Genomic DNA, 25,253 nt, shown 5'->3' on the forward strand with positions numbered 1-25,253 from the left:
CATCATTCCTTCCAAAGAAATCCCAGGGCTGATCTCCTTCAAAATGGACTGGTTGGGTCTCCTTGCAGTCCAAGGGACTCTCGAGTTTTCTCCAACACCACAGTTCAAAAGCATCAATTTAGTATGTCTTACTATACTTGTTTTTGAATCCTTAATATTTTTATTGTCTTCTGTTTGTATTAAAAGAACTATTAATGGAATTAACAAAAATCATGGTCCCTGTCCCTCACCCACCCCTAGTTTTTTCTTGCTCTGCTTCATACACATATAAAAATATGACAATATTGGTATCATTTTAGCCCATTTTTATTAAATACTATTAAACACTATTTATATATATACTACTATATAAAAAAAACATATATTTTTCATAATAAGGATCTGGCTGTATTTTTGAAATTGACTTTGATGCTGAAAGAGCCCTGGATATTCACATTTTATCCCCAGACTTCTCTCTCTGTGCCTCACACTCTCACCTCTCTTAGCCTTGCTGTAGCTCTATTCATCAAACTGAAGAAGGAAATGAACCAGAAAGAGGGCCAGCAAAGGTTTGTGTATCTTTGAATGAAATGAAGCATTGCAGTGAATTGTATAGCAACTAAAAGAGGTGGCAGTGTGTGGGCTGTGTAAAGTCTGGAAATTGCTTGTAAGGGATATGTAACATTTAGTGTTGTAGACAACTTATGACACCATTTGAAGTTTAAAACCACTTTAAATGGGGAGAGTAACTTGTAAAAATAAATAAAGTAATTAGATTTATTCTGTAAGGTAAAGAGAGAAGAGAGGGTTAAGAGGGATTTGGAGAATGAGTTGGGGGTTTTAACCTTAAAGATACAGTACCCTATCCCATTTGTTGATTTAAAAGTCATATCTAAAATATATAAAATATTAAAAAGTCTGGAGATGTTGTAATGGTTATTAAGGTAACTTTTAATAAGGTACATTCTAGTTTTATGATCACCAGTTAGGGAAATAACCCTTGCTGAACCATTAGGACACGGACTAATAAAACACAAAGCTTCTTGTTGGAGGTAGCAATATTGTAAGGCTTGATGAGAATGAAAAGAGTCTAAATTAAGCAATAACAGTTGGGAAGCAGGACATTTCCTGGGGATTAATGACAGGCTGGGTGGAGTTGATGGACCATGGCTCTTCTGTGGGCCATTAACCTCAGTTGATTGTTAATTCCCAAGAAATACCTGATGGTGAGGTCATTACTATAATTATCACCTTAAAGAGGGAGAAGTGGTAGAATCCAGGTAGTGAAGTTAAAAGAATAGCAAATATTTCATATAAAGCATGGTGCCTTATAGACCAAAGGACTGTAAGATTCCTTGAGTCATTTTTCAGTTCATAGATGAAAAGGAAGAAAAAGTGTCATTCTTTAGTGAGGATTCCATGAAAGAGGGAGACAAGAATGCATGTTACTAGGTTGGGCAAAAATAATCATGGTTTCGGACCCTGAATTTTAAATCATTATAACTAGGTTCAAGCACATCTTTGTTAATCAAAATAGGAACCATTACAATCAAAACATTTTTGTGAATGAGAAATAAGTTTTATTCCTTTAGCATTAAAATGCATGCTTTAAGATTTGAGGAACTCTTGGAAAGCATTTTCTGCCTTCTGCTGGTTGTGGAAACGTTTTCCCTGCAAAAAGTTGCCGAGATGCTTGAAAAAGTTGTAACTGGTTGGTTAGAGCTCAGTTAAATATGTCAGGTGAGGCAAAACTTCATAGCCCAAATCGTTCAACTTTTGAAGCATTGGTTGTTTGGTGTGTAATCAGGTGTTGTTGTGGAGGAGAACCGGGCTTTTTCTGTTGACCAATGCAAGTTACAGGTGTTGCAGTTTTCAGGGCATCCCATTGATTTGCTGAGCATACTTCTCAGATGAAATGGTTTCGCCAGGATTCAGAAAGATGTAGTGGATCAGACCAGCAGCAGACCACCAAACAGTGACCATGACCCTTTTTTTGGGTGCAAGTTTGGCTTTGGAAAGTGCTTTGGAACTTCTCTGTGCAAACGCTGAGCTGGTGGTTGCTGGTTGTTGTATAAAATTCACTTTTCATTGCACATCACAATCCAATCGAGAACTTGTTTGTTGTGTAGAATAACAGAAGATGACCACTTCAAAAAGATAGTTATTTGTCAATTTGCAGTCAGTTCATAAGACACCCACTTATCAAGTTTTTTCACCTTTCCAGTTTGCTTCAAATGCCAAATGACTGCAAAATGGTCGATGTTGAGTTCTTGGGCTGCAAAATGGTCGGCGTTGAGTTGTTGGGCAACTTCTTGTGTAGTTGTAAGAGGATTTGCTTCGGTGATCCTCTGTTGGTTGTTGTTAACTTCGGATGGCCAGAAAATGCACTTCTCTTCTTCAAGGCTCTCATCTCCTTTGCAAAACTTCTTGAACCACCACTGTACTCTTTGTTCATTAGTAGTTTCTAGACCAAGTGCATTGTTGGTATTGTGAGTTGACTCTTGCTTTTTGTCCCATTTTGAACACACACACAAAAATTGCTCAAAATTGCTTTTTGTCTAACATCATTTCCATAGTCTAAAATAGGTATAAAATGAGCAAATAATAATTCATTAGCAAAAAATATAAAGCAAGAAGTGTGCATTAAAATGATGTATAACAATATTTATTTAAGAATGTATTCCAATATCAAATTTCAAATTTCAACAATGCAAAACTGAAATTACTTCTGCACCAGTCTTAATACACATGGTAAAGGATGTGTTTTTTTACAAACCAGCCTGCCTGTTATAAAATGACTGGCGGAACATTGAGAAACTTTCTAGTAACACAAGATTTCCCATGATGGCAGAGTTAGGTAGTGTTGGGGTTTGATATTCATCTTGCCTCCTTTGAGTATGGAACTAGGTGAGAATTGAAAGACCTGAATTCACAGGAAGTGTGGTGTTGGGTACTTACAGTCTTTAGATTTCAGTTTCTTTATCTGTAAAAATGAAGGGATTGTTCTAGATATCTCTAAAGACCAGTCCAGCTCTGAAGATTCTCTGACTTGTATTTAAGAAGCCCAAGATCTTCCTGGAATAAGGCCTATAGAACTTTGAAATAATGAGATAAACCACTGGGAAAGGAAATCATGAACTTCTCTTAGAGGAACAAGCAGTTTATGTGGGTGGAAGTGAAGCTTCCTAATTCAAATTATTAATAGTATTTATTTATTTTCTGAGATTGACTCATTCCAGGTTGCAAGCTTTTAACAAAGCAAAAAATTATTTAGATGGATGCTCCCTACTGTTTTAATTGAAAATTGATTTTGAAAAAAAAAAAAAATTCCTACAGGTAGCTGGCTCCCTGCTCTCCTGTTGTGCAATCCATTGGTGCCAGAGGGCAGCTTTACTGGTGTGATTTTTCAAAGCCAAGACTTCTATACATGATGGAATTTGAATTGGGAGATTAAAGCCAGACACAGGGTGTGAAATAAGCTGACATAGGTTGCCATGTTGACTCACTGCCTTGACCTTAAAATTCTGCTCATGTCCATTTTCTCATCCTCTAGGACTTTCTGACACATTCATTAATCCAATCATCTGTCCTTCTGACAATTATTAAGTACTTTCTATGTGCCAGGCACTGTACTATATGTTGAGAAATAAAGGGTAACTAAGACATAGCTCCTGACCTCTAAGGAATCACAAAGTCATAAGGACTGACATGGTTAAAAGAAAGACAGTATGTGGCTGTTATAAGAGAATTAAATGCACAAGAGACAGTGGTCTGTTCTTTCCAGAGAAGTCATGGAGCCCAGGCAAGGCATCATAGAAAATCTTGATTTGAGTCCTAAAGGAAGAATGGGGATGTAGTGACTCTGGTAGGGATGGTTTTCTCCACAAAATGAAAGAGGGGAGTACACGCAGAAGCAGCAAGTAATTCAATATGATTGGGACAGAGGGGACAGTGTTGAGATGAGACTAAAGGGGTAATAAGGTTCGTGTCATGAAAGATTTTTGCATACAATGATAATGGGTTTGGACTTTATCCTTTGGAGTATGGGTAGGGTGGTTAAATATATGTAACATATAGTGTCCAACTTTGCAACCCCATGGATTATACAGTCCATGGAATTCTCCAGGCCAGAATACTGGAGTGGGTAGCCTTTCTCTTCTCCAGGGGATCTTCCCAACCCAGGGATCGAACCTAGGTCCCCTGCATTGCAGGCAGAGTCTTTACCAGCTGAGCCACAAGGGAAGCCCAAGAACACTGGAGTGGGTAGCCTATCCCTTCTCCAGTGGATCTTCCCGACACAGGAATCCAACTGGGGTCTCCTGCATTGCAGTTACCGTAGGAAACACTAGAAGAAGAAGAGGTTAGTCTAACCTGGGCAGCAGTGCATATAGAAGAAAGGAATATGTATGAAAATATTTAAGAAATGGAAAGTAAAGATGAAATCATTGCTTGAGTATATAAGGGTGAGGGGGATGTCGGCATCTAGGACCATCCTGGTTTGGGTTACTAACTAATGTCATTACACAACACAGAATAAAGGAGAAGGAATTGAAGGTTGGAATGATGCTACAGGTGGAAGGTTTGTGTTCCCCCAAATTGTATATTGGACTATAATCCCTGATTGATGATAGTTGGAGATGGGGCCTTTGGAAGTGATGCAGTCATGAAGGTAGAGTGCTCATGAATGGGATTAGAGCCTTTACAAAAGAGACCCAGAGAGCTTCCTCTCCCCACTTGCCACATGAAGACACAGAGTAGATGACTGTCTTAGGAAACAGGATGTAGGCTCTCACCAGACACCAAATCTGCCAGTCTTGATTTTAGCATTCCTAGGCTCCGTGACTGTGAGAAGTAAATGTTCATTGTTTAAGCCACCCTATCCCTGTTTTGACACTTAGGTGGCTACTGGTCCATTAGCAAGAAAATTGATATAGAATAGCAGCAGGTCAAGCAAATTGCTCAGTCCACACTGTTGATTAAAAACAAAAATAAAATTTAAACTCAATGATTCTGACTTAAGATGCAGTGCTTTTTCTACCTTACTGATTTTCCCCTAATTTATCCTTGTCACCTGTATCTGACAGAGATTGTTTTGTGTGCCACAGACTAGTCCTCTTGACCCATGATGCCACTGAGTCATAAAACAAACAAACAAACAAAACTCCTACCTCTTCTGCTTTGGATATTCTTGGCTGTGTTTGCTGTACCAAATAGTGAAGCTTCTCTTTGCCTGTACCTACACCCGCTAGGTTAGACCTCCCTGCATCCCTTAGTGTCTCCATGAGTCAAGTCTGCATTTACCTTTACTTTGGACACCATGATCTTCATCCAATAAGATCAATTGTGTCCATCTGTCTCACTTTATGAGTTCATTCAATAATACTTCTGTGCATTTAATATATGACAGATAATGTTCTCAGTGCTGCATAATACAACAGTGAATAAAATAACAATGATACCCAGCCTCCAGGAACATATAATCTCATTTCCCATTTGGGAATAACTTTCTGATCCTGTTCTTTATTGCTGAAAGTGCAGAAGTTCTAGTCCAAATAAACTCCTTATAGTGAAGAAACTAGTTAGAAACTGGGAAAACTGGGCAGTGAAATATTTTTATTAGAAACAGTCACATGTTTTCAGTTGTAAATGTAAAAGAACAGTATTATAGCTGGAGTATGCTAACAATATGTATTATCTAATATGATATTGTCCCAAGTTTAAAATTTACTTCATCCAGTTTCCTTGAATATATAGATATGGCCACTGCCCAGTGCATTTTTATAGACATCATTAGAGCAGAGTTCCCTAAGCAAAATTTTCCTTCATAATAATGCACATATTTTGGTGTTTCCAGGTATAATGTCCTTTATACTGCCTTTAAAATTGACTAGCAACTTTGCAAAATAAGTTTGGTGACTGGTTAAAATACCAGGATCTAAAGGATTTTGTTTTATTTCTTATTACCTTTGGAAAAATCTCCAGCATAGTCTATGTCTATTTCCTCATTAATAAAATGATGGTGTTGAACTTTGTAACCCTTAAAATCTCGTCTGGCCCTTAGATGCTGTGATTCAATTGCAGGTGAATGTCCACAGCAAAGAACAGGAATCAATAAATGTATTTATTCTCCTACGGATTATATACTGTTAACCTTCATTGAAGATAATTGTTCTTGCATGCTCCACAACCCAGGTCTACCAGATCCTAAGTAAATATTTTTTTTGATGAATGGATGGATGTGTCAGAACCAAGGAAACCATTTTGAATACACTTTAAGAAGCAACCACAATCTATTCCCTCTTGACCTTTGGCTATAGTCACTGGCTAACCTCCAACTCTGGGTCAAACTAACCATTTGTTTTCTCTGCATAAAGAAAACCATATCTCTTTATTTGCTGGCTCTCTATATAGTAATTTGTGTTTGTCTTTTTTTAAACTTGGTTGAGACTTCAGAATTACCTGCCAACATTTTACTTATCTCTGGATGATTCTATAGCAACTACTCTAAATTTCTAACTGTCCTCTAGAGCGCCTAGCATAACCTAGCTAGTTACCTTGATCTTCTTTTTCACTTAGAAGATAGGAACTCTAATTATATGAACACCCCTCTTTACTAATTCTTCTTTAACTATTTAGCTCAAGATTTCTATCCGTCTCTCTTTTCTGGTTTCTCCTTTTTGCCCTCAGGGGAAAACAAGGGTTATCTCTTTTTTGAAGTGTCCTGATTCATTTTTATTCTTAATTCCATGTGCTGGTGTGCGCAGTTGCTCAGTTATGTCCAACTCTTTGTAACTCCATGGACTGTAGCCTACCAGGATCCTCTGTCCATGGAATTTTTCAGGAAAGAATACTGAAATGGGTTGCCAGTTCCTACTCCAGAGGATCTCCCAGACCCAGGGATGGAAGCTGTATCTCTTGAGTCCCTGCATTGGAAGGTGGATTCTTTACCACTGTGCCACTTAGGGGGCCCTTTAGTTACATCATTCAGTCATTCAGTTCAGTCACTCAGTCGTGTCTGACTCTTTGCAACCCCATGAATCGCAGCACGCCAGGCCTCCCTGTCCATCACCAACTCCCGGAGTTTACCCAAATTCATGTGCATTGAGTCAGTGATGCCATCCAGCCATCTCGTCTTCTGTCGTCCCCTTCTCCTCCTGCCCCCAGTCCCTCCCAGCATCAGAGTATTTTCCAATGAGTCAACTCTTATCATGAGGTGGCCAAAATATTGGAGTTTCAGCTTTAGCATCAGTCCTTCCAATGAACACCCAGGACTGATCTCCTTCAGAATGGACTAGTTGGATCTCCTTGCAGTCCAAGGGACTCTCAAGAGTCTTCTCCAACACCACAGTTCAAAAGCATCAATTCTTTGGCACTCAGCTTTCTTCACAGTCCAACTCTCACATCCATACATGACTACTGGAAAAACCATAGCCTTGACTAGATGGACCTTTGTTGGCAAAGTAATGTCTCTGCTTTTTAATATTCTATCTAGGTTGGTCATAACTTTCCTTCCAAGGAGTGTCTTTTAATTTCATGGCTGCAATCACCATCTGCAGTTAATTCCATACCAATCTGTAATTAAAATTTTGTTTCATTTGTTCCTTCCTTCCTTTCTTAAGTCTTCCAGTTTTCCTTTCCGCAGGCTGCTTGCCTTCAGCTGTCAAACACACTTGAGGATTCACATCCCAGAACACCCTCTTTTGTAGTCCTGGACTCCTGTTCCCTAATCCCTTTCCTTTCATTCCTCATCAGAGTATTCTGACCATGTCTCTTCTATAACCTCCATTTATGTCTTAAGACTGACTTTAACATGACTTCACATTATTCTTTTCAAGCTGCGTTCCTAAAAATCACCAGTGCCTGAGAAATGTCAAAAGGCTTGACTTTCTCCACTATTTTTCTGAATGACATGTCTAAGCTCTTCAATATTTTGAAGAACACTTCCTTCTAGAGTTTCTCTCCCTTTTTATCTTTTCTTTAAACTGACTTTTCCTTGCCTAACTCTGGGATTCATTTTTACATCTACATTTTACCTTAAATTTAGGACTTACAAAACTGTTCTCTCTTTTATTAACAGCTTTATTGAGGTATAATTTACATAAAATACAAATGTTTAAAATATACATTTTAATGAGTTTGAATGTTTATAAACTTATGACACTATCACTGGATTACATAAGAAAGATATTCATCATCATTAAACATTCCCTCACCTTACTTGATTCTTTCCTTGCCTGATCTTCCCAAGCCATCACTGATGTGCTTTCTCTCACTATCAGATACTCTGTATTTTCTGGAATTTTATATAAATTCATACATATAGCATATCTGCATTTTTGGTCTTTTATTTAGCTTGCTTATTTTAAGATTAGTTTATATTGTTGTCTGTATTAACAGGTTATTACCTTTTATTGCTGAGTAGTATTCCATTTTATAGATCTATCTCAATCTTTTAATACATTTACCTGTTAATAAACATTTGAGTTAGTTTCTATTTTGGGCAATTACAAATAACACAGCTATAAATAGCCATGTATGTCTTTATAGGGATATTTCCTTTTATTCCTTTTGGTAAATACCTAGAAGTGAAATGGCAAGGTTGTGTGATAAGTGTATGTATAACTGTTTTAAAAACTACCAAATCATTTCCAGATAAATTGTTTTAAAATTTTAGACTAGATCTATAATGTAAAGTATGGATCAAAGTTCATCTTTTGCTTATGGAATCTGAACATTCTAGCATGGTTTGTTGAATCCTTACTCACTGAATTGTCTTTGCCTCCTTAATGAAAACTAGCTGATGATGTAAATGTGGATATATTTCTCCATTCAGTTCCATTGACCTATTTGTCTATCTTAATGCCAGCCCTCCACTCTCTTGATTACTATAGCTTTTTATGTCTTAAACTCAGCTGGTGCCATCCTCTAAGTATGTTCTTCTTTTCCCAAATGGTTTCTGGGTCCTTTGCATTCCTATATGAACTTTAGATCATCTTCTCAGTCATGAATATGGTATATCTCTCTATTTATTTAAATATTCCTCATCTCAGCAATGTTCTATAGTTTTCAGCTTACAGATGTTGTATATTCTTTGTCAGGTTTATTTCAGTGCTTCAGATTGTTTTTGCTATTGTAACTGGCATTGTTTTTTGATACCATGCTCAGGATGCTCATGAGCTTCCCAGGTGGTGCTAGTGGTAAAGATCCCACCTGCCAGTGTAGGAGAAGTGGGTTCAATCCCTGGGTTGGGAAGATCCCCTGGAAGATGGGAAGATCCCCTGGAGGAGAGCATGCAGCATTCTTTCTGGGAAAATCCCATGGACAGAGAAGCCTGACAGACTACAGTCTACGAGGTCACAAAGAGTCAGACACAACTGAGCAACTGAGCATACAGGCACACCACATCTTGTTAGACTATGTAGAAAGACAGTTGACTTTTGTATGTTGATCTTGTACTATGTAACCTGCTAAGCTCATTTTTAGTTCTGTAGCTTTTTTGTAGATTCCATAGGATTTTCTAGATAAATGTCATGTCATCTCTGAATAAAGTTAGTTTTATTCTTCCTTTCCAATATGAAAGATTTTTATTTCTTTTTCTGATCTATTCTCTAGGTATGATCTCTAGTATAATGTCAACTAGAAATGGTGAAAAAGAAAATTATTGCATTAATCCTTACATTAGAGGGAAAACATTCTTTCATAATTAATTGTGCTATTGGTTTGTAGTTTGTTTTTTTTTTTTAATTCTCCTTATCAGACTGGGGAAGTTAATTTTTATAGAGAATTTGGTGAGAAATTTTATTTCTGTTTAAGTTCAGGAATAGATGCTAGATTTCAAATTTTCTCAAAAACTTTTCCTGATCTAAAGAGATGACCATATTGCTTTTTCGTTTTCTTTGTAGTTTGTCTGCGAAGTGAATGACATTTATCAAATTTTAAATATGAAAACAATCTTGCAGCCTTGCATTTAAGAGATAAGCCCCACTTGGTCATGCACTGTAAGGCCACCCAAGATGAATGGGTCATGGCGGAGAGTTCTGATGAAACGTGGTCCACTGGAGAAGGGGATGGCAAACTACTTCAGTATTCTTGCCTTGAGAACCCCTTGAATGGTATGAAAAGGCAGAAAGATAGGACACTGAAAGCTACCCAGGTCGGTAGGTACCCAATATGCTACTGGAGATCAGTGGAGAAATAACTCCAGAAAGAATGAAGAGACAGAGCCAAGGCAAAAACAATACCCAGATGTAGATGTGACTGATGATGGAAATAAAGTCCGATGCTGTAAAGAGCAATATTCCATATGAACCTGGAATGTTGGGTCCATGAATCAAGGTAAATTGGAAGTGGTCAAACAGGAGATGGCAAGAGTGAACATCGACATTTTAGGAATCACTGAACTAAAATGGACTGGAATGGGAGAATTTAATTTAGATGACCATTGTATCTACTACTGTGAGCAAGAATCCCTTAGAAGAAATGGAGTAGCCATCACAGTCAACAAAAGAATCTGAAATGCAGTGCTTGGATGCAGTCTCAAAAAAAAGACAGAATGATCTCTGTTCCTTTCCAAGGCAAACCATTCAATATCACAGTAATCCAAGTCTATGCCCTGTCCAGTAATGCTGAAGAAGCTGAAGTGGAATGGTTATATGAAGACATACAAGACCTTCTAGAAATAACACCCCCAAAAGATGTCCTTTTTATTATAGGGGACTGGAATGAAAAAGGAATTCAAGAAACACCTGTAGTAACAGGCAGATTTGACCTTGGAGTACAGAATGAAGCAGGGAAAAGACTAACAGAGTTTTGCCAAGAGAACCCACTGGTCATAGCAAACACCCTCTTCTAACAACACAAGAGAAAGCTCTACACATGGACATCACCAAATGGTCAATACCAAAATCAGATTGATTATATTCTTTGCAGCCAAAGATTGAGACGTTCTATACAGTCAGCAAAAACAAGACTGGGAGCTGACTGTGGCACAGACCATGAAACCCTTATTGCCAAATTCAGACTAAGTTGAAGAAAGTAGGGAAAACCACTAGACCATTCAGGTATGACCTAAATCAAATCTTTTATGACTATACAGTGGAAGTGACAAATAGATTCAAGGGATTGGATCTGATATACAGAGTGCCTGAAGAACTATGGACGGAGGTTCTTGACATTGTACAGGAAGCAGTGATCAAGACCATCCCCAAGGAAAAGAAATTCAAAAACGAAAAATGGTTGTCTGAGGAGGCCTTACAAATAGCTGTGAGTAGGAGAGAGGCTAAAGGCAAAGGAGAAAAGGAAAAATACACCCATTTGGATGCAAAGTTCCAAAGAATAGCAAGGAGAGATAAGAAAGCCTTTCTCAGCGATCAATGCAAAGAAGTAATGGAAAACAATCAAATGGGAAAGACTAGAGATCTCTTCAAGAAAATTAGAGATACCAAGGGAAATTTTCATGGGAAGATGGGCACAATAAAGGACAGAAATGGTATGGACCTATCAGAAGCAGAAGATATTAAGAAGAGGTTACAAGAATATACAGAAGAACTATACAAAAAAGATCTTCATGACCCAGATAATCACAATTGTGTGATCACCAGTGTAGAGCCAGACATCCTAGAATGTGAAGTCAAGTGGGCCTTAGGAAGCATCACTATGAACAAAGCTTGTGGAGGTGATGGAATTCCAGCTGAGCTATTTCAAATCCTAAAAGATGATGCTGTGAAAGTGCTGCACTCAATATGCCAGCAAATTTGGAAAGCTCAGCAGTGGCCACAGGACTGGGAAAGGTCAGTTTTCATTCCAATCCCAAAGAAAGGCAATGTCAAAGAACACTCAAACTACTGCACAACTGCACTCATCTCATATGCTAGAAAAGTAATACTCAAAATTCTCCAACCCAGACTTCAACAGTATGTGAACCGTGAATTTCCAGATGTTCAAGCTGGTTTTAGAAAAGGCAGAGGAACCAGAGATAAAATTGCCAACATCCACTGGATCATTGAAAAAGCAAGAGAGTTTTAGAAAACATCTATTTCTGCTTTATTTATATGCCAAAGCCTTTGACTGTGTGGACCACTACAAATTGTGGAAAATTGTGCAAGAGATAGGAATACCAGACCACCTGACCTGCCTCTTGAGAAATCTGTATGCAGGTCAGGAAGAAACAGTTAGAACTGGACATGGAAAAGCAGACTGGTTCCAAATAGGGAAAGGAGTACATCAGGGCTGTATATTGTCACCCTGCTTATTTAACTTATATGTAGAATACGTCTTGTAAAGTGCCAGGCTGGATGAAGCACAAGCTGGAATCAAGATTGCCGGGAGAAATATCATAACCTCACATATGCAGATGACACCACCCTAATGGCAGAAAGTGAAGAGTAACTAAAGAGCCTCTTGATAAAGGTGAAAGAGGAGATGGAAAAGCTGGCTTAAAACTCAACATTCAGTAAATGAAGATCATGGCATACGATCTCATCACTTCATTGCAAATATATGGGGAAACAATGGAAAACAGTGACAGACTATTTTCTTGGGTGCCCAAATCCCTGCATATGGTGACTACAGCCACTGAATTTAACGTGTTTGCTCTTTGGAAGATAAACTATGAGAAAGGTGGGCCGCATATTAAAAAGCAGAGACATTACTTTTCCAATAGGCATGCATGGGTGTAAGAGTTGGACCATAAAGAAGGCTTAATGCTGAAGAATTGGTGTTTTTGAGCTGTGGTGTTGGAGAAGACACTTGAGAGTCCCTTGGACTGCAAGGAGATCAAACCAGTCAATCCTAAAGGAAATCAATCCTGAATATTCTAGAAGGCATGTTAATGAAGCTGAAGTTCCAACATTTTGGCCACCTGATGTGAAGAGCTGACTCATTAGAATAAACCCTGATGATGGGAAAGACTGAAGGCAGGGGGAGAAGGGGACGACAGAGGATGAGATGGTTGGATGGCATCACCGAGATGGATGTGAGTTTGAGCAAGCTCTGGGAGATGGTGAAGGACAGGGAAAACTGGCGAGCTTCAGTCCGTGGTGTTGCAAAGAGTCCGACACAACTGAGCGACTGAACAGCTATAAAACTCTCAGAGAACAAAATTTTCAATACCTCATTTCTATTTGTATTATTAAGATTTTTTGTGTGGCCCAGTATGTTTCATGTTCACTTTAAACAATGTGTTTTCTATTGTTTTTTGGGGTAGTTTAATCTGTAACTTTTAATTATATCAGATTGGTTGATGTTTTTCTAGTGTTCTATACCTTTACAGATTTTCTATTTGTTCCCGCTATTTTTGAGACAGAGGAGGAGAAACTGTCGACTGTAATTGTAAATCTGTCTATTTTTACTTTCAGTTTCATATTATGCTTTGTGTGTTAAATATTTCAAAACTCTGTGTAAGTGATAAGGTTTGTTGTGTTTTCTTGATGATTTTTTTTTTAAATCATTACAATCAATTTCTATTTGTTCCTGCCATCATCTTTGTTTTATGTCACCTAATATCACGATGCACTTCCCTGCTGGCTCAGTAGCAAAGGATCTGTTTGCAATGCAAGAGACACAAGAGACTCGGGTTCAATCCCTTGGTCAGGAAAATGCCCTGGAGGAGGAAATGGCAATTCACTCCAGTTTTCTTGCCTGGGAATTCCCACAGACAGAGGAGCCTGGTAGGGTATAGTCCATGGGGTTGAAAAAGAGTCAGACACAACTTAGCAATTAAACAACAGCAATAAACAACAGCCTCAAGATAGCTACTAGTGTTTTCCCATGATTAGTGTTAGCCTGGGACACTCTCTCCCCATCTTTTTATTTTAACCTATTTACATCTTTATATTTGGGTTTCTCAGGTGGCTTAGTGGTAAAGAATTTGCCTGCCAATGCAGGAGACACAGGAGACTTGGGTTCAGTGCCTGGGTTGAGAAGATCCTCTGGCGGAGGAGACGGTAACCCATTCCAATATTCTTGCTTTGGAAATCCCATGGACAGAGGAGCCTGGCGGGCTGTAGTCCATAGGGTCGCAAAGAGTCAGACACAGCTGAGCATGCACGCACATCTTATGCTTGTTAGCATATAGTTGTTTCACTCTTTTATCTAATTTTACAGTATTTGCCTCTCAATTGGAGTGTTTAAATTATTTACATTTAATGTTATTATTTTTATGGTTTAGTTTAAGTACTCCATCTTGCTATGTGTTTTCTATTTGCCTCAGGTATTCCCATTCACCTTCCCCTTTTTTTTTAGACTGAGGGTTTTTTTTTTTAATGATTCCACTTTGACTCCTTTGTTTATTAACTATAACTCTTTATTTTGACATGTAAACTTCCTTTAGTTCTTACAGTATACATCTTGTGCTATTAACATGGTATATTTTACTTATATATATATTATATATACCACAACATACTGTTACTATTTTTACTTTAAGCAATTATCTTTTGTGGATATTTAATGAGAATAAAAGCCTTTATATTTGCCCATGCATTTATCATTTCCACTGCTTTTTATTTCTTTGTGAAGATCCATGTTTCTGTATGATATCACTTTCTTTCTGCTTGAAGGATATCCTTTGATATTTATTGTAGTTCTGCTTCGCTCATCGTGAATTCTTTCAGTTTTTGCATTCTGAAAAAGTCCCACATGGTAAAAGATCAGTAATTGCTAAAGATTGAAAGTAGGAGGGAAGGGATGAATGGGCAGACCATAGAGGATTTTTAGGGCAAGAAAATACTCTGTGTGATACCATAATGATGGATACATGCTATTATTCATTTGTTTAAATCTCTAGAATGTACAACAGCAAAAGTGAATGGTAATGTAAACCATGCATTTTGAGAGATTATGATGTATCAATGTGGGTTCATCAATCGTAACTAATGTGCCACTCTAGTGAGGGCTGCTGATAACACGGGATGCTATGTGAATGTGGGGTCAGGAAGTATACGGAAAAATCACTGAACTTTTCTCTCAGTTTTTCTGGGAACCTAAAACCACTCTAAAAAATAAAGTCTTAATTTTTTAAAAAAGCCCTTAACTTATCTTTAACCCACTCCAGTATTCTTACTTTCCCAGGTGGTGCTAGTGGTAAAGAATCTTCCTGCCAATGCAGGAGACACAAGAGACATGGGTTCAATCCCTGGGTCAGGATGATTCCCTGGAGTAGGAAATGACAACGTGCTCCAATATTCTTGCTGGGAAAATTCAATGGTCAGAGGAGCTTGGCAAGCTACAGTCCACGGGACCATAAAGAGTCAGACATGACTGAGCGACTGAACACATAACTTATCTTTACTTTTGAAAAATATCTTTGTATGAAACAAAAGTCTAATAACTTTATTAGAGAAATTTGATTTATTGTCTACTTGCTTTCATTATTTCCACAAATCTGCTTTCATCCATATATCTATTCTTCTGCACATAATTCTTTACTTATATCTGCTTCTAACATTTCCTTCTTATCACTGGTTTTAAGTAATTGGCTTTTATGTGCCAGGCTATAGTTGTGTATATATATATATATATATTTTGTGCCTAGATTATTAAGCTTCTTTGATATGTGTGTTTATATTTTTCATCAAGTTTTCAAAAGTTTAAGCCATTGTTTTTTCAAATATTTTTCTGTCCTTTCCCTTTTAGGAACTTTTATCTCTGTGTGCTTCATTTTGGATAGTTCATACTACTATATTTTCAACTTTACTTTCTTTTCTTCTGAAATGTCATTCCATCCTATGCATTTTACAAAGCAGAAATTTTAACTTTTACTTCTAGAAATTCAAATTGCATCTTTTTTATATCTTCTATTTAAATGTTCATTCTTTCCATCAGTCTTTTGGATATATAGCATACAGTTATAATTACTTTTCAATGCCATCTATATCATATTTCAGTTCAGTTCAGTTCAGTTGCTCAGTCGTGTCTGACTCTTTGTGACCCCATGAATCGCAGCACACCAGTCCTCCCTGTCCATCACCAACTCCTGAAGTTTACCCAAACTCATATTGGTCTAGCTTAATTGGTTAACTTTTTTCTTCCCTGTTATATTATGTACTCCTTCATTTTTGTATACTTGAAACTTTGTGGGCGTCAGACATTGTGATTCTGGGTATTTCTGAAAGAATATTCTTGAACTTTGTACTCAAATACTGTTAAAGTACTTGGTAATAGTTTAAATCTTTTTTTTTTCTTTCTAAGTTTTGTTATGTGAGACTACAGCAGTGTTTGTTTGCTCCTCACGCTTCAGGAAATACTCTTCTTAGTTCTCTGATGCCAAAGATGATACAATTTTCCATTTTGGTTATTGAGCACAGGCATGCTTCCTGGTCTTATATATTTCCTTGGTACTATTATCTTTAATCCTTCTGGGTATTTCCTTTCCTGGCCTCAGGTAGTTTCCTCAGAAGAATGTGTCATTGGCAAAGCCCATTAACAATTCCCAGAGAATAAAAATAGAATCTGGGTAAAAAAGTCTAATCTTTGTTTTTTTTCTGTGCTTAGTCTAGTTTCACTTGCTCATAGGGTGCCACGCGCAGAGGCCTCACACCTGGCATTTCAAACCAGAGCTCTTAGTGCAAAATAGCAGCATAGGGTGTGTGCAGAAGTGCTGTGCACAACATTGGAATTCAGTATGGTGATCATGGGCCTTGTACAGAGATGCCGCATCCAGGGCTGTGATCTGAAGTGTGAGCAGCATAGCTGCACCCAACCTGCAAGAATTCTGCCCCCTCCTTGCTGAGGAGAATTCCATAATGCAGCCCCTAAGATGGCTTTGCATGAAGAGCGTATGCTCTAGAGCATGGGCTTGCATCTCTCCAGTCTTTGATCAAAGAATAAAGCTGTGTTTTGCTTTTGAATTGAACTGGGTTTCCTTTTATTGGTGCAAGTGACATGGGAAGGAAGGATTCTTATAGGTACCAACACAAGAGGGTTGGTAACAAATGCAAGTTGGTCTCTACCTGCTTTAAGTAGGGATCATCTGTGATCTTTGGAGTTCTCTTTCTGTGCAATTTTCTCCTCTTCAGTATCCCACCCTGCAAAAACCAGTCAGGTTGGGTTTTCTAAACTCCTTACTCTGTCTCCTCGACTCAGAATATTCAATAGACTTTGCCTGAATTTCCTCTCCCTGCTTTACAAACTGGGAACTTTCTCTGAGGAGTAAGCTAGAGCAATGATAAGGCTCCCCTTATTTGTTTCAAGGCTTTTTTTTTTTTTTCCCGGCAGTCACTCGTCTTTATTTCTAACGTGTTGAATGACTATGCCTTTACATATTTTGTCTGGTATTTTAGTTTTTTTTTTTCAAACAAGATGGTAAATTTGATCCCTGTTTCTATATTTCATCCAGAAGTCTTGCTTTTCTTAGTATTTTTTTATGCCAACAACTTTGTTTTTGACATGTTGGGTGGTTCTCATGTAATAATAGTTATCAATATTTATTTAAGTCTGGCTTCTCAATCATTCTAAAAGGCACAAACTTTTATGTTTGACTTTATATTCTCTGTACTAGCACAATGCCTAATGCAGACCAGAGATTTCACAAATACTTGCGGAATGAATGAAACTAAAATAGAGTAAGCACATGTTTCTGTGACAGTCTATTACATGTTTTACATATAAGTTTATAACACATATTTTATATTATATATATGCAATTGTATATGTATGAATATGTGTGTGTAAGTGTATATTCTTTCCATTGCACTTACAGTTCTGGAATTCTCTTTTTTTACACAGCTGAGAGATGCTTAGTAAAAGCTTTTTTGCAGCAAAGAAAGGTTGATTAGGTTTCACTTCAGCAAAATGAACAAGATTGATGCTTAAAATGTAAAGGTGTTACCTTCCCAGCCTTTACTCACTCTGAATATTAATAAGCATATAAGTATGTTTGTTGAATATTAACTAAGAAATGCTACTTCCAAGATGCAGAAAGGAAGAATCTATAACAAAGGTTAGATATCTCATATATGTCTGTTTATAATTTCATTATAAAAATAAAATATTTTGGAATTACTTTGCAAAATATATATAGAGAAATACAATTCTGCATCTTCACCACTATGGTTGGAAAGAAGTCTTTAGACGAGTTATGTTTGCTCTTAGGCCAGCTTCATTCAAAGCTCCAAGGGAGTAAGGCCTGAGAGAGTGCAGATCCTTCTTTAGTGAGCATGAAATGTGGTAACCTTAGCCCTGACCTTTAATCTGCTAAAGCGATGAGACAGAGGCATTTCTCTGGGACACTTGAGAAGATTCAAACCATTAAAGTTAACACTGGATGAACTCGTTCCATTACTTTTAATAATATTATATCTGTGTTTGTCTGCTCCATGTAATGATAACTTAGTGAAGGAGAATTAATTCCACATATTATCTACATAAAGGATAATGAGGGAAATCAGTTTCCTCTAAGGAAGTTTCATTAAATTTGGGTATAAGCCAATTTACTTTAGATTGGTCCCCAGCTTTTGGATGACTTTCAAGCCTTGAGGCTCGGAGAGAATGTACAAGGCCATTTTTGAATCTCAGGGAAGCAGACACAGACGGTTTCAGAAGACCCTTGTCACTGAAATTCCCTCCCCTTCTGGAAGGCAAACTGCTAGTTTGCAGACCATCAGGTGCAAAATATAATTTTTTTCCCACATACCAACATGGTGTCTGCTGAGATAGTTTTAATTCATATGATTTGTGCCTGAATTATCTGATCTGTGGGTCTGATGGTTCCTTGAGGCATTTCAAGTAATGAAAACAACAAGCAAGCCAATAAATAGTGAGTTAATAAATATTCAGTGTCAATAAGGAGAAATATTTTGCATTTTTTAGCACAAGAAGGTTAAAGCTGTGTCTTCCAACTTAGTTACCAGTTTTGAAAGTCTTTCGAACCCAGTTGAACTCAACCTGAGTATTCACTTCATATACATAGCTAATGATTCTTATAGTGGAATATAAAATTGGCAATTTTCATGCAGGTAGAAAATGTAATTAATTTTGTATTAGCAAAGTTACCTGAGAAAACAATCTGATGTCTCAAAGACAAAAAATAAAATTCACTAAAATATGTTTGTTTGCTTTAAATTGAAAACAATTTCATCAAAGGTAAATTGCACCTAAATTGTCTTATTCAAAAAATGTTAGTGATCCTTAAAAGGTTTCACCACATAGAGTATTCTTATGTACTAAAACATTACTAACTCAGACTAGATGGGGAAAAACAAGTCTAAAATAGCAAGCATGTTGAGTTTCAGTATTTATTTAATGGTGTTTCAGATTTAGTTTATTACTTCTAAGCTACTACTATAACTAAGATAATAATTATAACTCAGTGTACAGGATTAGTGCTGAGTAGAAGAATTTATAGCCTAAAATAATAAAATCAAAGAGTTGAGGGAACCATTGTATCAAAGTTGATGCTGCTATTAGAACTTTACTAAATGAAATTGAAGTAACTGAATGAACATTTAAGCAGTTTTTACCTTAAAAAACCAAAGCTAAACAGAAATCTTATTCCTATTTTGAAGAGTTCTGCAAGAGTGTTTATTCTCAAGTATTTTTCCCCTTTATATTTTGCTATGAAATTAATTATTCAACCTTATTAAGAAGAACATCCTAATCAAAGATAACCTTCGTTGCTCACCTTGTCTGAATTTCTTCAAATTCCAAATTGGTGTACCCACATACATCAAGTGTTGCTGTATTTACAATTCCGGAATAAATTACTCAGCAATGGAATGTGAGTTTCTTTGGGGATTTGATTATTCACAAAATGAGTAATTGAGCTAATCCCATATGTAGATTTTCAATTTACAATTATTATGTGTTTAATCGTTATGGTTACTTGGGATGCTGAAGAATTTACCAATAGGACTTTATGAAAATGAAGCAAATATTTCTAGACATAAAATAGCTAGAAAAGGGTTGTGAACCAGTAAAACTTGAGTGAAATAGCTATTGGTTAATAGCTGATAATGAAAAGTTTGTATTATTTCTCACAATGGGCTCTAACAACAGGAAACAGTCAAACAGGAGCCAGAACAGAGTCCGGGAAAGTAACTGTTCTTTACAAGCATTGTATTTTTTGTTAGGAACGATATGAAAAAGATGCTGTCATATTGGACAGCTATATTTTAGGGTTCAAAATTTTAGTTTCATCATTGTTAAGCCAAGTAACTATACACAGTATCTGAAGAATGAGAAAATAATTTTCCCTATGTGTTGTTCAGTGTACTACTGTACTGTTCTCTGTTTGCCTTAAAAATCATTATATCATCCTTATCCTCAATAACTGTTAAGTGGGTAAAAGGAGGTCTTTTATGGCTAAGAAATTTAGTCTGGACTGACACCTGTGCTGGTTCATTGCTGATGCCATACACATCACAAATACTATAGTGATAAACATAAATCTCTACTTCCTTCTAGGTGTTCACAGAAGTTGCTATTCATTCATTCAATAAACATTTATTGAACACATGCTACACTATGTATCAGTGCTGTGGTGAAGAAGCCCCATAAGGTTCATATTCTAACGAGGAGAAATAGAAACCATAACCCAGTTCGGTTCAGTTTAGTTCAGTTGCTCAGTCGTGTCCGACTCTTTGCGACCCCATAGACTGCAGCACGCCACGCCTCCCTGTCCACCACCACCTTCCGGAGTTTAGTCAAACTCATATCCACTGAGTCAGTGAAGCCATCCAACAATCTCATCCTCTGTTGTCCCCTTCTCCTGCCTTCAATCTTTCCCAGCATCAGGGTCTTTTCAAATGAGTCAGCTCTTCACATCAGGTGGCCAAAGTATTGGAGTTTCAGCTTCAACATCAGTCCTTCCAATGAACACCCAGGACTGATCTCCTTTAGGATGGACTGGTTGGATCTCCTTGCAGTCCAAGGGACTCTCAAGAGCCTTCTCCAACCACAGTTCAAAAGCATCAATTTGGCACTCAGCTTTCTTTATAGTCCAACTCTCACATCCATACATGACTACTGGAAAAATCATATCCTTGACTAGATGGACCTTTGTTGACAAAGTAATATCTCTGCTTTTTAATATGCTATCTAGGTTGGTCATAACTTTCCTTCCAAGGAGCAAGCGTCTTTTAATTTCATGGCTGCAATGACCATTCTGCAGTGATTTTGGAGCCCCCCCAAATAAAGTCAGCCACTATTTCCACTGTTTCCCCATCCATTTGCCATGAAGTGATGGGACTGGATGCCATGATCTTCGTTTTCTGAATGTTGAGCTTTAAGCCAAATATTTCACTCTCCTCTTTCACTTTCACCAAGAGGCTCTTTAGTTCTTCTTCAGTTATTAATACTGACTTGTATACTAGAAATGTGCTAAAAGAGTAGATCCTAGCTCTTCCCCCTATCCCCCACCCCAAAAGCAGCTGTGCAATGTTATGGCTACATTTATTAGTTTGACTATGGTAAATATATCTAAATATCACCTTGCACACAATAAATATATATGATTTTTATTGTCACTATACCTCGATAAACTGCAAAGAAATGGCAAATGCCCAATTGTATCATGTGTTCTGGATAATTCTAATCCTCAAGAATTAGGCTGACATTAATTAGCATTGAGGACACTATAGAAGACCTTGAGGATAGCCATTTGCTGGTAATAAAAGGCTGATTGAATGGCCTCTAGGTGAGGAGATAAGGTGTTAGACACATTAATGTAGATACATCTTTCAAGTACTTTTGTTGTAGATGAGAACATGGAATGGAACTGTAGCTGGAGTTGGATGTGGGATCTAGGAAGGGTTTTTAAAAATTATTTTCATTGGAATCCAAGCTGTAGCATGGGGAATTTTAGCGTATTTACTGTTGATAGGAATGATCCTATAAAGGGAAAAAATCCTGATGATTAGGAGAGAGAAATGTGATGGCGCACTGATGTGACTGTATAGACGAGAGGGGATGGGATCTAGAGAAAACATAAAAGGTTGGCGATAGACAGGAGCATGGACCCATCACCAAAGCAACAAGATGGAAACTAGATTCCAGATGTTCAGATGCAACTAGGACAGTAGATGTGGTGGGTGGTCGTGTGGGCAGGAGTTGGTTTGTGATGCATCCACTTCCTTAGAGGAGGGGAAGAATTTCATGAGCTGAGAGTCATGAGAGAGAGAAGATATTGGAAACTGGGGGGTGGATGAGAAGGTATGAGATAGTCATGTAATAGAGAGTGAATGAACTCTACTAAATGAGCTGCCAGTTGTTTAAACCTAATATACCAGTTGTTTCAGTTCAGTTCAGTTGCTCAGTCATGTCTGACTATTTGTACTCCTATGGGCTGCAGCACTCCAGGCTTGCCTGTCCATCACCAACTCCTGGAGCTCACTCAAACTCATGTCCATCTAGTCGGTGATGCCATCCAACCATCTCATCCTCTGTCATCCCCTTCTCCTCCTGCCTTCAGTCTTTTCCAGCATCAGTGTCTTTTCCAATGGGTCAGTTCTTCGCATCAGATGGCCAAAGTATTGGAGTTTCAGCTTCAGCATTAGTCCTTCCAATGAATATTCAGGACTGATTTCATTTAGGATTGACTGGTTTGATCTCCTTGCAGTCTAAGGGACTCCCACAAGTCTTTTCCAATACCACAGTTCAAAAGGATCAATTCTTCAGTGCTCAGCTTTCTTTATACTCCAACTCTCACATCCATACATGACTACTGGGAAAACCATAGCTTTGACTAGACGGACCTTTGTTGGCAAAGTAATATCTCTTCTTTTTAATATGCTGTCTAGGTTGGTCATAGCTTTTCTTCCAAGGAGCAAGTGTCTTTTAATTTCATGGCTGTAGTCACCATCTGCAGTGATTTTGGGGCCCCCCAAAATAGTCTGTCACTGTTTCCATTGTTTCCCCATCTATTTGCCATGAAGTGATGGGACCAGATGCCATAATCTTTGTTTACTGAATGTTGAGTTTTAAGCCAATTTTTTCACTCTCCTCTTTCACTTTCATCAAGAGGCTCTTTAGTTTCTCTTCATTTTCTGCCATAAAGGTGGTGTCATCTGCATATCTGAGGTAATTGATATTTCTCTCAGCAAGCTTGATTCCAGTCTGGCATTTTGCATGATGTACTCTGCATATACGTTAAACAAGCAGGGTGATCATAAACAGTCTTGACATACTCCTTTCCCAAATTGGAACCAGTCTGTTGTTCCATGTCCTGTTCTAACTGTTACTTCTTGACTTGCATACAGATTTCTCAGGAGGCAGGTAAGGTGGTCTGGTATTCCCATCTCTTTCAGAATTTTTCAGTTTGTTGTGATCCATACAGTCAATGGCTTTGGCATAGTCAATAAAGCAGAAGTAGATGTTTTTCTGGAACTATCTTGATTTTTCAATGATCCAGTGGATGTTTGCAATTTGATCTCTGGTTCCTCTCCCTTTTCTAAATCCAGCTTGAACATCTGGAAATTCACAGTTCATGTACTATTGAAGACTGGCTTGGAGAATTTTGAGCATTACTTTGCTAGCGTGTGAGATGAGTGCAGTTGTGTGGTAGTTGAACGTTCTTTGGCATTGCCTTTCTTTGGGATTGGAATGAAACTGACCTTTTCCAGTTTTGTGGCCACTGCTGAGCTTTCCAAACTTGCTGGCATATTGAGTGCAACGCTTCCACAGAATCATCTTAGGATTTGAAATAGCAGCTTGAATTCCATCACCTCCACTAGCTTTGTTTATAGGGATGCTTCCTAAGGCTCACTTGATTTGGCATTTCAGGATGTGTGACTCTAGGTGAGTGATCACACCATTGTGGTTATCTGAGTCATGAAGATCTTTTTTTTACAGTTCTTCTGTTGCCACCTCTTCTTAATATTTTCTGCTTCTATTAGGTCCCTACCATTTCTGTCCTTTACTGTGCCCATGTTTGCATGAAATATTCCCTTGATATTTCTAATTTTCTTGAAGAAATCTCTAGTTTATTGTTTCCCTCTATTTCTTTGCACTGATCACCGAAGAGGCTTTCTTATCTCTCCTTGCTATTCTTTGGAACTCTGCATTCAAATAGGTATATTTTTCCTTTTCTCCTTTACCTTTAGCCTCTCTTCTTTTCTCAGCTATTTGTAAAGGCTTTGCAGACACCCATTTTGACTTTTTGCATTTCTTTTTCTTGGGGATGTTCTTCATCCCTGCCTCCTGTACAATGTCACCAACCTCCGTCCATAGTTCTTCAGGCACTCTGTCTATCAGATCTAATCCCTTGAATCTACTTGTCACTTCCACTGCATAAATGTAAGTGATTTGATTTAGGTCACACCTGAATGTTCTAGTGGTTTCCCCTACTTTCTTCTATTTAAGTTTGAATTCTGCAACAAGGAGTTCATGATCTGAGCCACAGTCAGATCCTGGTCTTGTTTTTGCTGACTGTATAGAGCTTCTCCATCGTCAGCTGCAAAGAATATAATCAATCTGATTTCAGTATTGACCATCTGGTGATGTCCATGTGTAGTGTAGAGTGTTCTTTTGTGTTGTTAGAAGAGGGTGTTTGCTATGACCAGTGAGTTCTCTTGGCAAAACTCTGTTTGTCTTTGCCCTGCTTCATTCTGTACTGCAAGGCCAAATTTTCCTGTTCCTCCAGGTATCTTTTCACTTCTTACTTTTGCATTCCAGTCCCCTATAATGAAAAGGACATCTTTTTGGGGTGTTAATTCTAGAAGGTCTTGTAGGTCTTCATAGAACCATTCCACTTCAGCTTCTTCAGCATTATTGGTTGGGGCATAGATTCGAATTACTGTGATATTGAATGGTTTGCCTTGGAAATGAACAGAGATCATTCTGTCATTTTTGAGATTGTATCCAAGTACTGCATTTCAGACTCTCTTGTTGACTACGAGGGCTACTCCATAGTAGGTGACTGGTAATGGAAGTGAAGTTTGATGCTGTAAAGAAGACTATTTCATAAGAACCTGGAATGTTAGGTCCATGAATCAAGGTAAATTGGAAGTGGTCAAATAGGAGATGGAAGAGTGAACATCCACATTTTAGGAATCAGTGAACTAAAATGGACTGGAATGGGTGAATTTAACTCAGATGACCATTATATCTACTACTGTGGGCAAGAATCAGTTGTTTACTGATAAGAAAATGAAGCAAGGTGACCTAAACCTACATGCCGCTGCTAAACATTTAGATTCTTTCATTAGATAATGGCACAAGACTAAAATGTAAACTAGTAAGAGATTTGCTGCTGCTGAAGAACTTACTAGGATGAGGAAATGCAGTAGCTATGCCTAGAATGTGCTGGCTGGGTTAGAATGCTAACTGAACATTGTTAGCAT

Source organism: Bison bison, unplaced genomic scaffold (genome assembly GCF_000754665.1).
Source record: "Bison bison bison isolate TAMUID 2011002044 unplaced genomic scaffold, Bison_UMD1.0 scf7180017864035, whole genome shotgun sequence".
In the NCBI taxonomy this organism is placed as follows: Eukaryota; Metazoa; Chordata; class Mammalia; order Artiodactyla; family Bovidae; genus Bison; species Bison bison.